The following is a 15,789-nucleotide window of genomic DNA, read 5'->3' on the forward strand; positions in this document are numbered from 1 at the left end:
ACTGTACTGTGGATAATTATTATGCAATTATATTGTGAAAATCGCATTGCTGGATTGTCTTTGTGATTTATTGTTGCTCCTTGATCTGCCTAGTTATTAATTTGTGTGGGTTAACTAAGCTATTTTCGGTTATGTTTTATTTTACTTTGTCAGACTTGACTCTGACTGGCACCCCAACATTCAACTTAGTCTAACCCGCTACAGTATACAGGTGTTCTTGGAAAAAAAACAAAAAATATGAAGAATGTCCAGTATGCTAAATATTTTGCAGACAAAAAAATGCTGTTGCTATCTTTAAAATCTCAGATGAGCATCAGAGGGGAGGGAGGTTTCACTGAGAAAGAGTACTACAGATTGAAAAAAATTTGACAGAGACTAGCAAAAGAGCTAAGCAATGTTGAAGATGCAGAGGGTATATAAGGCAGTGTGCCTGCTGTCTCTGCTAGCCTGTGTGTCTCTCATAACTTCAGCTTTAATGAGTCACTTTAAACTTTCCACTCTCAATGTGAATGGAGCTAGAGATGTGAGGAAGAGGGCTTGCATCTTTGAAACTTTGAAACTGAAAAAAATTAATGTAATGATGCTGCAGGAGACTCATAGTGATGTTTTTAATGAAACAGACTGGAGGAGGGAGTTTGACAGACAGGTCTTTTTAAGCCATTTTAAAAGCACAAGCGCAGGAGTGGCTCTCCTTTTTTCAAAATACTTTTGCCCTGTATCGCATGTGGTGGAGGAGCGGGTGAAGGGAAGACTTCTGGTGGTTAAAGAAAAGTATGAGCGGTTCAATGTTGTATTTATTAATGTGTATGCCCCTAATTCTGGCCCTAGCAGAGTTCAGTTTTTAAATTATCTCAGTTTGATTTTAAATCAGTGTATGCCAGAAGATTATTTATTTTTAGGAGGGGATTTTAACTGCACGGCAAACGATACTTATGATAGAAACCACCCAGAACCACACGCAGAATCTCAGAAGGCTATGCTATCGCTAATGGAAAATCACAGTGAGTGATGTATGGAGAAAGACTCACCGCAATGCAAAACAGTACACTTACGGTCCACAGCAGAGAACCAGTGTTATCTTTAGCTAGGTTAGACAGGTTTTACTCTTTCACGCATCAGTTTAGCATTTTTAAGGGGTGTAATATATGTCCAGTAGGCTTCTCGCACCACTCAATGGTCATATGTGAGGTTTTCATTGCAAATCAAGTAAGTCTGCCTATTGGCATTTTAACACCGCTTTGCTTTTAGATGCGCATTTTAGAGAGGTTTTTATTTATGCTTCTCGTGACATCACCAAGTCTATGAAAGATCTGGAGATAGACATAGTGGAGATGCAGAGTACTGCACAGTCCACAGGAAACGGAGGCTGTGTTGAGAACCTCAAATCTAAAAAAGCCGTGCTGGCAGACCTGCTGGGCTCCAGAGCGCAGGGGGCGCTAGTCCACTCACGATTCCAGAGCGTTTCTTTAATGGATTCCCCGTCCAAGTTCTTCTTCAGTCTGGAGAAGAAGAATGGCCAGAGCAGGCAGATCCATGCACTGCGGACAGAGGACGGACAGCAGCTCACACTGGGCTTAGCAGACATCAGGAAAAGGGCGGTGGTTTTCTATGTGAAGCTGTATAGCAGTGAGTACCAGGAGGACAATGCTGTTTTTGACTCATTCTGTGAGAACCTGCCCACAGTGTCAGCGGAGACCAACAGGGAGGGAGGGAGGGAGGGGCCCTTGACTGAAGAGGAGGTGTTTGCTGCCTTGCAGAGTGTGCAGGGGGGTAAGGAGCCCCGGCATCGATGGGTTGCCCTCTGACTTCTATAAAGCTTTCTGGACTGAACTTAAGGAAGACATGCTGGGGGTTTTCTCAGAGAGCTTTGAGGACTCCTCTCTCCCACAGAGCTGCAGGAGGGCTGTGCTCACTCTGCTGCCCAAGAAAGGAGACCTGCAGGAGATCAAGAACTGGAGGCCTGTCTCACTGCTTTGTGTAGATTATAAGCTGCTTTCAAAAGTCCTGTCAAACCGGTGTGCCCGGCAGGTCCATGATTGACAATGTGTCACTCATTAGGGATATTTTAGATGCTGGTCTAGTTTCTTTAGACCAGGAAAAAGCTTTTGATCGGGTTGAGCACCGCTATCTTTGGAAAGTTTTACAAAGGTACGGCCTCAGCCCGGGTCTGATAGCTACGATAAAGGTCCTGTACGAGAACATTGAGAGTGTGCTGAAGATAAACAATAGTCTATGCAAACCTTTTATTGTAAAAATTGGTATTCGAAAAGGCTGCGCCATGCGCCATTACCTGATTCGGACGAGAGGACGCTGGCGCGCTTGGCTGCCGCTTTGTTTACGTTCTTTACTTTCCCGGCTAATCAACCTGTCTACCTGGATCTTCCTCGAACTAACAACCACGGTGGTGCTAGGCTACTACTCCAGGGCCCCTCTCAGTGTTCTGTGCAATGCGTTAGCTTGGACACCTACCGGCCAGTGTCGAAGGACTCTCCGCGACAGGATCCATCGCCGTAATCTGGTCGAAGGTAAACCCGTAAGAATCTCCACCTGTACCGGTGCGGATGCTTCGGCCCTCTGCCGTGGCCAAGACCGCTGCCTTCCCATCAAACAAATCCTGCTCCCATCCAGTGGACATCTTCCATCACCGCTCATCTGAGGGTAGAGATCCGGGGCAGGAGTCCACCTGTCCTCAGCCTCAGCCATGGCACTTCGCTACTCATCCTTGCAGCTCCGCCAGCTCATTCACCAAATTCCTCCTTCCACCGAACTCATCACCACTCTAAAAAATTCTCGACTTCTCCTCCGTCCCCGTTACATTCATCGAGGGTCCCGCCGCAAGTTTATGTACAGTTCCACCGCTAGAAACTTCATCCCGGCGCTGTGGTCTGACCGCAGCTCACCCACCGGCTCCCACACTTCCTCCCCGCGTCATCAAAACAACACACGTCATCAGAACGCAACCAGAGTGAACACCTTCAACCTCCGTCCAATTCCTACTTCCGCCCCATCAATTTCAAAACAAAAGATCCCTCAACAATAAAAGTCTCATTCTCAATGAATTCATCATCGACCAACAACTTGACCTCCTGTGCCTTAAAGAGCCCATGCCATTAAAACCACATTTTTCCTATTGTTTGTTAAATAACATAGGTCTGAATAAGTTTGTGAGCTATGGTAAGTTTGAAATCTATGCAGTTTGTCTGCTGAATGCAATAGGCAATGAAAGGAAAAAGGCAGAAGAAATTAGCCGATCTGGATAAGGTGACACTGTGACGTAGCGTTGTCAAATTATTATTCATGGCCCTGCCCACTTGGTTGGTTCGTAACCACCCACAAGAATTCTGAAGGAGTCGTGATTGAGCTAGTGCTAAATGCTAATACGTGTACGGTAGTTGCTTAGTTCGTAGTAACAGGCTAGTTACAGAATTTTGAATGCAATGGCAGAACGACATCGAAGTACATGAACTGCGACATGCTGCCTGCCGCCGGTTGCCGCGAGGCACCACCGCCGCGAAACACCACCGCCCGGCAGCGGGCAGCCGGGCGGTGGTGCCTCGCGCAGGCAGCAGGCAGCGCGCGGTTCTGTCTACTACAGATTGATGTGGAAGTGGAAGTACCAGAGACGTCGGAGAACCGGACGAAGTCCTTTGTGATTCATTATATCGTCTGGACGTGCACACAGCTTTTGGCCGTGATAATATGTATTATTTGATATTATTTAGATATAGAGCTCCAGGACTGTAACGCAAGTATTGTACACTTCCTTGTTATTTGGATAACCGTTCTGCTGTTGGTGTGATGGCGCATAACACGTCGGACTCTCGTCTCTGGTATTTCTACAACGAGACTCGTAGTGGGGGTTATCTCAGCCATGGTTGAGAATGAATTGGGGGAAAGGAACTTTGGCTTTGACTCCCTGAAGTAGGCATGAACCACGACATGGAGGAGAAAGGGATTGTTGACCGCGGTCGTCTCCCGCCGGAGCCTCGCTGCCGATGGACCACCGCCTCGGCTTCAGGAGGCGGTGATTAGCGCTGACCGCTGCCGAGGCGGCGGGAAGCAGGGCTCAAGCAGGATACATTCGCGGCCAACAATCCCCTTCTCCTCCATGTCGTGGTTCATGTACTTCAGGGAGTCAAAGCCAAAGTTCCTTTCCCCCAATTCATTCTCAACCATGGCTGAGATAACCCCCACTACGAGTCTCGTTGTAGAAATACCAGAGACGAGAGTCCGACGTGTTATGCGCCATCACACCAACAGCAGAACGGTTATCCAAATAACAAGGAAGTGTACAACACTTGCGTTACAGTCCTGGGGCTCTACATCTAAATAATATCATACAATACATAGATATCTATATCAAATAATACATATTATCACGGCCAAAAGCTGTGTGCACCTCCAGACGATATAATGAATCACAAAGGACTTCGTCGGGTTCTCCGACGTCTCTGGTTCTTCCACTTCCACATCAATCTGAAGAAGACGCGGTCGTTTGAGATTCATAATAGCCTATCGTCTGGAGGCTCACACAGCTTTTGGCCGTGATAATATATATTATATGATATAGATATCTATGTATAATATGGGTTTCTAAGAGCCATTGCGATACATCCACCGTAAACAGAGTACCGTGGCTACAAGCTGCTCAGGGCCAGGTGATAATATATATTATATGATATAGTTATCTATGCATAATATGGGTTTCTAAGAGCCATTGTGATACATCCACCGTAAACAGAGCGCATGGTACCGTGGCTACAAGCTGCTCAGAGCCAGGTGATAATATATATTATATATTATATTATATAGATATCTATGTATAATATGGGTTTCTACGAGCCATTGCGATACATCCACCGTAAACAGAGCGCATGGTACTGTGGCTACAAGCTGCTCAGGGCCACACCCCCAACCCCCTCCTTGACCTGCCTTGACACGCCCACCGTAACCAGAGCGCATGGTACTGTGGCTACAAGCTGCTCAGGGCCACACTCCCACCCCCCTCCTTGACCTGCCTTGACACGCCCACCGAAACAGCGCGTTTGGGGAAAGCTCAATGTGCGAATGGTTCGGAGTGGCTGTAACTCTGCACCACGGCTGAATTTTGGGGACGTCTTTGAATACTGTGTTTGTGGCCCACTAATACCTATATTAAAGCATCCATAAAATAGCATGGCATGGGATCTTTAATGAATGAAACATGGCTAAAAACCCTGGATTATTTTTCACGAAACCAAACCACCTCTACTGGATATTCCTACCTGGACAACCCACGCTCTGAGGGCAGAAGAGGGGGCATTGCTGCAATCTACCAATAAGACCTCCAACCTCGCCCTCTCACCATCCCGGCTGCTCCATCTTTTGAACACCTGGCTTATAAATTACACGGCCCAAAACCTCTCATCATTGCAATCATCTACCGCCCCCCCAAACCCAATCCATCATTTCTACCAGAACTCTCTGAATTAATCAACGCACTCTCCTCAATCTCACCATCTGTTTTACTTCTCGGTGATTTCAACCTACACATTGACTCCCCGGACTGTAAAAATGCATTGGACTTTCTGGACCTTATCAACTGCCTCGGCTTCACCCAACACATCAACTTTCCCACAAACAACCGTGGACACATCTTAGACCTGGATTGCTCCATTGGCCTCCACATCCACAATATCTCCAGCATTGACCTCTCCATATCTGACCACCTGGCCATCACACTTGTCGTTGACACTCCCGCCCCCCAACTCAAACAGGACCGCACAATCACTTTCCGCAACATTAAATCCATCTGCCCAGTCTCTCTCTCCACCTGCATATCAAACACTCTTTCCAGCCTCACCTTTCCTGCAAATCCAACCCCCATGGACCTCGTCAACATCTACAACAGCACACTGTCTTCATCCCTCAACAAACTGGCACCCCTGAAAACCAAAACTTCACAAATTCAAAAAACAACTGCGACAACTAGAACGACTCCACAAGAAAACCGGTCTCACAGTACAAGCCCTCGCATACAAAGAGCACACAAACCTCTACAAATCAGCACTAAACAAAGCCCGTTCAGTATACTACTCTGGCATCAATCACTCTGGATCCTCCAACCCACGCACCCTGTTTTCCACCATAAATAAACTCCTCAAGCCCCCCGACAACATTTCATCCTCATTCACACCGGAGAAATGCAACAACCTCATTTCATTTTTCAACTCTTGCTTGCAACCTCCTCTGCCTCCGGCCCGGTCCCCGAACCCACACCTCCTTCATCCTCAGACCACCGGCTCTCTACCTTCTCACCGATATCCACTGCAGACCTCTCCAAAATACTCTCCACCATGAAATCATCCACCTCCCCCCTGGACCCCATGCCCTCTGAACTCTTCAAAGCCTGTTTTACCTCTCGCGCCCCACTGATCACTGACACCATCAACTCCTCCCTTACCTCTGGCACTGTCCCCCCACCTCTTAAACTTGCTGTCATCACCCCTCTCCTTGAAAAACCTGGTCTTGGCTCTGACAACCCCAACAATTTCAGACCCATCTCCAACCTCACATTCATCTCAAAATTACTGGAAAGAGCCATCGCAACTCAACTCAAGACTTACCTCCTCTCCAATAACCTACATTCCAATCCGGCTTTAGAACCCACCACAGCACTGAAACAGCACTAATCAAAGTCACAAACGATCTCCTACTCTCCTCTGATTCCGGCTCCCTCACCATTCTTCTCCTCCTGGACCTCAGTGCTGCCTTCGACACCGTCAACCACTCCATCCTCCTCAGCCGCCTGAAATCCTTAGGCATCACCGACTCCGCCCTCTCCTGGTTCAACTCATACCTGTCAGAAAGATTTCACTATATCGCCATAAACAACCACAAATCCCACACCACCCCTCTCACACGGAGTCCCCCAAGGCTCAGTGCTTGGCCCCATCCTCTTCATCCTCTATATGCTCCCACTTGGCCACATCATCCGCCGCCATGGACTTCACTTTCACTGCTATGCCGACGACACTCAACTCTACATCACCACCAAAACCATCACTCCAGCTATTCTCTCCACCCTCACCAACTGCCTCACCGACAAAAAAATAACCACAACTTCCTCAAACTCAACAGCAATAAAACTGAAATTATAATCTTTGGCCCAAAATCCACCCTCCCCACCTCCCATAACTTCTCACTCTGCATTGATGGTCACTCTGTCACTCCCTCCCCCCTGGTCAGAAACCTTGGCATCTACACTCTCCGTCAAGTCACACATAAACCACGTCACCAAAATATCCTTCTTCCACCTCCGGAACATAGCACGCCTTCGACCCACTCTCTCCTTCTCAGCTGCTGAAACACTAATTCATGCCTTCATCTCCTCCAGACTCGACTACTGCAATATCATCCTGTATGGTCTCCCCTTCACTGGTCTCCCCTCCACAAAAATTGCAATATGTTCAAAACTCCGCTGCTCGACTGCTCACCCACACCACCTCCAGAGAACACATCACGCCCGTCCTCCGTCAACTTCACTGGCTTCCGGTAAAACAACACATACATTTCAAGAACCTCCTCACCACCTACAAAGCCCTAAACAACCTTGCCCCCTCATACCTGACAGATCTCCTCCAACGCCCCATTCACCCACCCCGAACACGCTCCACTGTTGCCAACACCCTCATCCCCATCACCAGGACCAAATACCGCACCATAGGGGACAGAGCCTTTGCCCCTACCCTCTGGAACTCCATCCCCCTGGCCATCCGTAACTCTGATTCACTGCCGTCTTTCAAAAGTCATCTAAAAACCCATCTCTTCAACATCACTTACAACACCTGACAAATCTTTTTTCACCCTCTCTCTTTCTTATTGTCCTATTTTTCTCTGTATTGTTGTTTCGGAGTATTTGTATGTATGTACTGTACTGTCCATTTGTATCCTTTTTGTTTTGTGTTTTTGTAAAGCGTCTTTGGGTACAGAGAAAAGCTCTATGTAAAACCTATGTATTATTATTTTTATTATGTCTGGTATGTTGTACTCACTGTCTATAGAACCCATGTTGCACAATGTTTGTGGTTTTATTGATGGCCTGTTTGTACCTGATATTAGTTCAAATTTTATTTCATCAGCATATGCAGATGACATCATAATTTTTATTAAAAATCAGGAGAACATTAATAAATTGGGCGAGATTGTTGAGACGTTTCGGAAGTTCTCAGCTGTTGAGACGTTTGGGAAGTTCTCAGCTGCCAAAGTGAACTGGGCCAAGAGTGAAGTGCTGGCAGTTGGGAGGTGGTCTGCGGGGCTACCCCAGCTGCCGGGGGGGGCTGAGCTGGAAGAGGGGGGGTTTTAAATACCTTGGGGTTCATCTGGGGGATGAACTGGGAGGGTGTGCTGGAGAAGGTAGAGGGGAAGCTGGCTAAGTGGAGGTGGCTGCTTCCCCACATGTCCTACAGAGGAAGGGTCCTCATCATTAACAATCTGGTAGCGTCCACCTTGTGGCACAGACTGAAATGTTTAGAGCATGTTTAGTGGCATTGGGTTCCTCAGAGTGTTTTATATCTTAAAAAAGAAGAGGGGGGGCAGGGGTTAGTTCACCTGGGGAGCAGAGCGGCGGCTTTCAGGCTGCAGTTAATCCAGCGGTACCTCTTGGGGCATGATGATGTCGTCTGGAGACAGGTAACAGGCATAATTTTAAGGAAGATAGCTGGCCTCTTTTTAGACAAATCCTTGTTTTTATTGAATTGTGTCTTTTTGTGTGTGTAGTTTGCCACCTTTTTATCATGGTGTTTTCAAAGCATGGACTCTCTTTAAATGGGACAGACTGGGGCCAGCTGCATCTCTGTTCTGGCTCTTGGAGGAGCCCCTGGTGTGCGGGGCTTGGCTGGACGTGCAAGATGGCAGCAGCCCTGGCCTCACCCAGCGCCTGCGCTCCACTGGGGTGGTCAAGCTGAAGCAGGTGGTGGACGTGGCAGGGCCCGGGCTCCACAACACCGAGGCTCTGGCTTCTCTCCTGGGTCTGAGGTCCAGCCGGCACACCAGAGGCATCATGAACCAATGGATTAGCAGACTGACCAGTGAGGAGCGAGAGATGTTGAGGGACTACTTCAGCGGGGTGGATGTACCAGACGAAGGAGATCAGTTTCCAGAGCTCGGACTGTCGGTGGACCAGACCGGCCTGCTGAAACCCATGGGCCTTTCCAAGTCCAGGATGGATTTACAGTTACTTTCAGGGAAAAGCATATACAAGTACTGTGTGGTGGCAACACACAAACACAAACTGAGGGATACGGTGTGGAAGTAGAGGCTGCAGGGCCGTGTGCCTGTGTGGAGGCTCATGTACAAGCCTCCCCTTAACAAGAGGACAGGAGACCTGCAGTGGAGGATCCTGCAGGGAGCTCTGGCTGTGAATAGTTTAGTTGAAAAAATCAACCCCACGGTGTCTGAGAACTGTCCATTCTGTGACGAAATTGAGACTTGGTGCTGGTTACGATAAGGAACATTCAAAGAAATGGTATTGGTTGAACTTTGTGGTTGGGCAAGCCAAAATGGCTGTTTACAAAAGTAGGATGAACCAGGTAGAAGGGAAGGCAGGCCTTGGGCTGGCAGAGATGTTTAGGGTCCTGGTGAAGGCCAGAGTCAGGGTGGACTTCAGGTACCACTCATTAATGGGCACAATGGAAGAGTTCAGGGAACTATGGTGATTCACTTCTGCAGTATGCACTGTGCAGGAGGGGAAGCTCTTTTTTAATGTGTGATTTTAGGACATTCCCAAAACAAGTAATAGTGATTGCCTTCCACAGAGCCACATTGCCTCCAGCAGCTGGAAGAGCCCGAGTGATGAGACGACTGGACAGGAGTAAGGAAGAATCTACTTAGACTCTTCCAGCCTAACATTCTCCATGAGACTGAGCCTGATATTTCCATTGAAATTCACAATATTGTAGTCAAACTTCCTCTGGGATACCTCTCATAGTTTCTCTTTCCCATTTCTGTTTTATATACGTGGTACTTGTCTGTTTGATATCCTGGAGGCCCTTATATAATCTTGAGATTACTTTAAACCCAGAGTCTGACCTGTACGCACTGATAAAGACTTTCATTAAAGAGTTTTCAAAGGCATTTTGACTAACAGGGAACTATTTATGTGATGACGCACCTGTAGAATTAAAAAAAAATCACAATTGTTCAACCCATGTAGTCTTTTTAATGTTTGAAAGTCGCTCAGTGTTCCCTTATTAAAGAAGATGCAGTATGAGGAAAGACCCTGCTTAGCCCAGCCCTTATAATTTGCGTCCAATTTGCTTGGTAAAAAGTCGAGGGCATGGGGATCTTCATTTCTTCCTGCAAGTCACACCTAGTGATAGTGTTTAACCATATTGTCAGTGAGAGATTGATGCACTTATTATCTGTTTCTATTAAGTTTCGAATTAATCTTTTATCCCCTAGCCTTGCTTGGATTGGGACCTCTCCAGATATGTTCTCCTCAATTTCTTTCCATTTTGCCCGGTAATCTGAGTTGCACCAACAAAAAACGCTTCTCAGCTGGGCTGATGTATAATAGTCCTTCAGGCAAGGGTGTGCAAGTCCTCCCTTATTTTTGGCTAATTGGATAGTCTCATCTCATCTCATTTTCGTCCGCTTATCCGGGGTCGGGTCGCGGGGGGAGCAGCTCAAGCAGGGGGCCCCAGACTTCCCTTTCCCGGGCCACATTGACCAACTCTGACGGGGGGATTCCGAGGCGTTCCCAGGCCAGTGTTGAGATATAATCTCTCCACCTAGTCCTGGGTCTTCCCCGAGGTCTCCTCCCCACTGGACGTGCCTGAAACACCTCCCAAGGAAGGCGCCCAGTGGGCATCCTTACCAGATGCCCGAACCACCTCAGCTGACTCCTTTCTAAGTAAAGGAGCAGCGGCTCTAATCCGAGTTCCTCACGGATGGCTGAGCTTCTCACCCTATCCCTAAGGGAGACGCCAGCCACCCTTCTGAGAAAACTCATCTCGGCCGCTTGTACCCGCGATCTCGTCCTTTCGGTCATCACCCAGCCCTCATGACCATAGGTGAGGATAGGAACGAAGATCGACCGGTAGATCGAGAGCTTTGCCTTGCGGCTCAGCTCTCTTTTCGTTACAACGGTGCGGTAAAGCGAACGCAATACCGCCCCCGCTGCTCCGATTCTCCGGCCAATCTCACGCTCCATAGTACCCTCCCTCACGAACAAGACCCCGAGGTACTTGAACTCCTTCACTTGGACTAATTTCCTACCCGGAGTAAGCAATCCATCGGTTTCCTGCTAAGAGTCATGGCCTCAGATTTAGCGGTGCTGATCCTCATCCCAGCCGCTTCACACTCGGCCGCCAGCCGATCCAGTGAGTGCTGAAGGTCACAGGCCGATGATCCCATGAGGACCACATCATCTGCAAAAAGCAGTGACGAGATCCTCAGACCACCGAACTGCAACCCCTCCCCACCATGACTACGCCTCGATATCCTGTCCATGTATATCACAAACAGGATTGGTGACAAGGCGCAGCCCTGGCGGAGACCAGCACCCACTGAGAACGAAACTGACTGGCTGCCGAGGACGCGAACACAGCTCTCGCTTTGGGAGTACAGGGATTGGATGGCCCTGAGGATAGACCCCCTTACCCCATACTCCCGCAGCACCTCCCACAGTTTCTCCCGGGGGACCCAGTCATACGCCTTCTCCAGATCCACAAAACACATGTAGACCGGATGGGCATACTCCCAGGCCCCCTCCAGGATCCTTGCGAGAGTGAAGAGCTGGTCCGTAGTTCCACGTCCGGGGCGAAAACCGCATTGTTCCTCTTCAATCTGAGGTTCGACGATCGGCCGAACCCTCCTTTCCAGCACCTTGGAGTAGACTTTACCTGGGAGGCTGAGAAGTGTGATACCCCGGTAATTGGCACACACTCTCTGGTCCCCCTTTTTGAACAGGGGAACCACCACCCCGGTTTGCCACTCCTTTGGCACTGTACCCGACTCCCACGCGATGTTGAATAGGCGTGTCAACCATGACACAGCCCCTCAACACCCAGAGCCTTTAGCATTTCTGGCTGGATCTCATCAATCCCTGGGGCTTTGCCACTGCGGAGATGTTTGACTACCTCAGTGACCTCCACCAGGGAAATTGACGACGAAACACCATCAACCTCGAGCTCTGCCTCCAACATAGAGGGCGTGTTATTCGGATTCAGGAGTTCCTCAAAGTGTTCCTTCCAATGTCCGATGACCTCCTCAGTTGAGGTCAACAGAGTCCCATCCTTACTGTACACAGCTTGGATGGTTCCCCGTTTCCCCCTCCTGAGGTGCCGGATAGTCTTCCAGAAACACTTTGGTGCCGACCGAAAGTCCTTCTCCATGGCCTCTCCGAACTTCTCCCACACCCGCTGCTTAGCCTCCGACACGGCAGCAGCTGCAGCCCTTCGGGCCTGTCGGTACCCTGCAAACGAGTCAGGAGTCCTCCAGGATATCATATCCCGGAAGGCCTCCTTCTTCAATCGGACGGCTTCCCTGACCACCGGTGTCCACCACGGTGTCCGAGGGTTACCGCCCCTTGAGGAGCCTAAGACCCTGAGGCCACAGCTAGCCACCGCAGTTTCAGCAATGGAGGCTTTGAACACCGCCCACTCTGGCTCAATGCCCGGAGGTGTGAGTTGAATTGGATAGTACGAAATTTTATTCTTGGTTTTCTCTCATGCCAAATGTACCGTGAAATTAAGTCTGGAATAAATACAACACCCTAGGTAATACATTTATCTTTACTGATTCAATTCGTGATTCAAAGCTCAATATAGTTAATAAGTTCTATCTTTTTATATCCTCTTTTATTTTCAGATTCAAGGGATTGAAGTTTAAATTATACAATTGCGTTAGTTCTTTTGGAATGACTACTCCTAAGTATTTTATGTGGTTTAGATCCCATTTAAGCTGGATATTAGAGTTTATACAACGGGGGACCTAAATCCAGCGATCTGATTGGTTCCCAACTGTTGTATAATGAGCGTATACATAACTGCTATGACGCCCGATCATTTTGTGAAAGTTTGCATATCACTCCGCGCCTGGAAGTAGAAACAGTTACAAAGTAAAACATATGTTGGATGATGGGAGAGGGTGTAAATGTTGTTACTCCGGGAGTGAGCAAGGCGATGGAGAGACTAACGAAAGCTAAGGCACACGGCAAGTAATCTGCTCCATAGGATAAATTGCCGGCGAACCGCTCTAGCGGAGCCTTCTCTCGGAGGGACGCTAAAGTGTGTTGCATAGCGACCGTCGATGCATAGCGGCAGCCAGGAGGGACTACTTTTTTGTATTCTTTAATAAAACGGCTATTTTGACTTTCTTGGTTTCTTTTTAAATGTAGTGTGTCTATGACTTTCGTTTCGCCATAACAGTAACCGTTGTATAAAAGCAATAGATCACTTCAGTCAGTGGCATGTGCTCATTATACCACTGTGAAGGGGGTCGCCGGCCCTCCGCTGCGCGTCGGGGCCGGACAACGCCCCTTAACAGTGGTATAATGAGCACATACCACAGCCTGGCGTGATCTATTGCTTAAGTATATGTTGGCTAGGCCTGTAATTAAAGCTCAGTATCTTGGTTTTAGCAATATTCAGTTTGTAACCTGAAACAGCACTGACAATATCTAAGAATGATAACAGTTTCAAAAATGATCTCTCTGGGTGGGACAGATATATTAAGATATCATCTGCGAATAACGAGAGTTTATGTTCCTGTCCTAGCATTTTGATACGATGATATTTTCATTTTGGATGACCCCCAAACTCAAAGCTTCAATGTAAATTGCAAATAGTAATGGGCTAATCGGACAACCCTATCTAGTCCCTCTCTTCAGGTTGAAAAAGCATTTTCCGCATCAAGACTCAGTAGTACTGCAGGGAGTTTGTTTTCTGATATATAATCGACCACATGTAGCGTTCTACGTATATTATCTTGTGTCCGTCTATGTTGAATAAAACCTGTCTGATCTAGACTTATAATTTGGGGGAGAATTTGTTCAAGTCTTTTTGCAAAAATGTGGGTGAAGATCTTGTAGTCTTGGTTAAGTACACTTATTGGCCAAAAGCTACCACAATCAAGTTTATCTTTCCCCTCCTTTGGTATCAAGGAGATCACTGCTTCACTCCACGATGGAGGGGTTGCGTTGCACCTGTCTGGAGAAAACAATTGAACGTGTTCTTCAATGTTGGAGTCATCAGGTCCCTTATTTCCTTATACCACTCAGAGGGGAAGCCGTCTGGGCCTGCCGCCTTATTAGGTTTTAAATGTGAAATTGCCTTTTCTAATTCCTTATCTGTGATTGAACGTATTAATTGGTCATTTAGTTAATCTCTCACTTTAGGTAGATTTATCAAATCAAAAAAATTCTCAATCTTAAATTCTTCTACTAAAGGCTGCGCATATAAATTCTTATAAAGAGTTTCAAATGATCGTTGCATATCTTTTAGTTTGTGATGTATGGAATTTGTAGTAGGGTCCCTAATTTTATGAATTGTGTTTCCTGCCTGTTTTTTAGTAGGATCTCATTCAATTCATTATTTTTCTTATTTATTTCCATTTTTATTCCTTGATGAAGAGTTTTCTAATGCGTATCTTCTACTTTTTTAAGTTCTATTTCTAACTTTTCCAAATTTTCTTTTCTTTTCTTTTTCAAATTTGAGCTGTAGCCAATTATCTTCCCCCGAAAAGACGTCGGCAAACTGGACCTGCAGACTGCCCACGTCCGCCGCCTGACTCCCCGACAGATCCTCTCCTCGACCGACCGGAGTGACAGGCCCCGGAGCAGGGACTTCCGGTCCGAACTCCTCTCCCTCCGGTAGTGTCGTGGCGAACGCGACACACACGCGAACCACATCAATCCACCTTTTGAGCAGATTGATGTGGTAGATCTGTCGGGAGTCACCCCGGTCCGGCCGCACTACCTCGTAATCCACGTCCCCGACTCGCCGTGTGACCACAAAGGGACCTTGCCACTTCGAGTAATTTGGTGCTATAGGTGGGCAGCAGAACGAGGACCTTATCCCCCGGTGTAAGATCGCGTAATCTAGTCCCTCTGTCGTACAGGCGTTTCTGATTCTCCTGGGCTTGGTGCAAATGCTCATGTGACATTACCCCGAGTGAGTGGAGCTTTGCACGCAAGTCCATGACGTACTGGATTTCGTTTTTACTGTCGCTGGACCCCTCCTCCCAGTTTTCTTTAATGAGGTCCAGGACGCCCCTGGGCCTGCGCCCATAGAGCAACTCGAACGGGGAAAACCCTCTGGAAGCCTGAGGAACTTCCCGCACCGCAAACAACAGAGGGTCTAGCCATTGATGCCAATTTCGAGCATCCTCCAGTACAAACTTCCGGATCATGGACTTTAACGTCCGGTTAAACCTCTCACACAAGCCGTCAGTGGCTGGGTGATAGACACTCGTGCGGATGGCCTTGACCTTCAACAACCCGTAAAGTTCCTTCAACGTGCGTGACATGAAATTGGTGCCCTGGTCAGTGAGAATCTCTTTTGGGATTCCCACCCGCGATATGACATGAAACAATGCCTGCGCAACACTCTTCGCAGAGATATTGCGCAACGGAATTGCTTCCGGGTATCGGGTTGCGTAGTCGATCAGGACCAACACAAATCGATACCCCTGTGCGGAACGTTCTAATGGCCCGATAATGTCCATGCCCACGCGATCGAATGGGGCCTCCACCAGGGGAAGGGGCCGCAAGGGAACCCTGGGGATGGCGGGGGGATTCACCAACTGACA

The sequence above is a fragment of the Gadus macrocephalus genome, chromosome 6 (assembly GCF_031168955.1).
Source record: "Gadus macrocephalus chromosome 6, ASM3116895v1".
Lineage (NCBI taxonomy): Eukaryota > Metazoa > Chordata > Actinopteri > Gadiformes > Gadidae > Gadus > Gadus macrocephalus.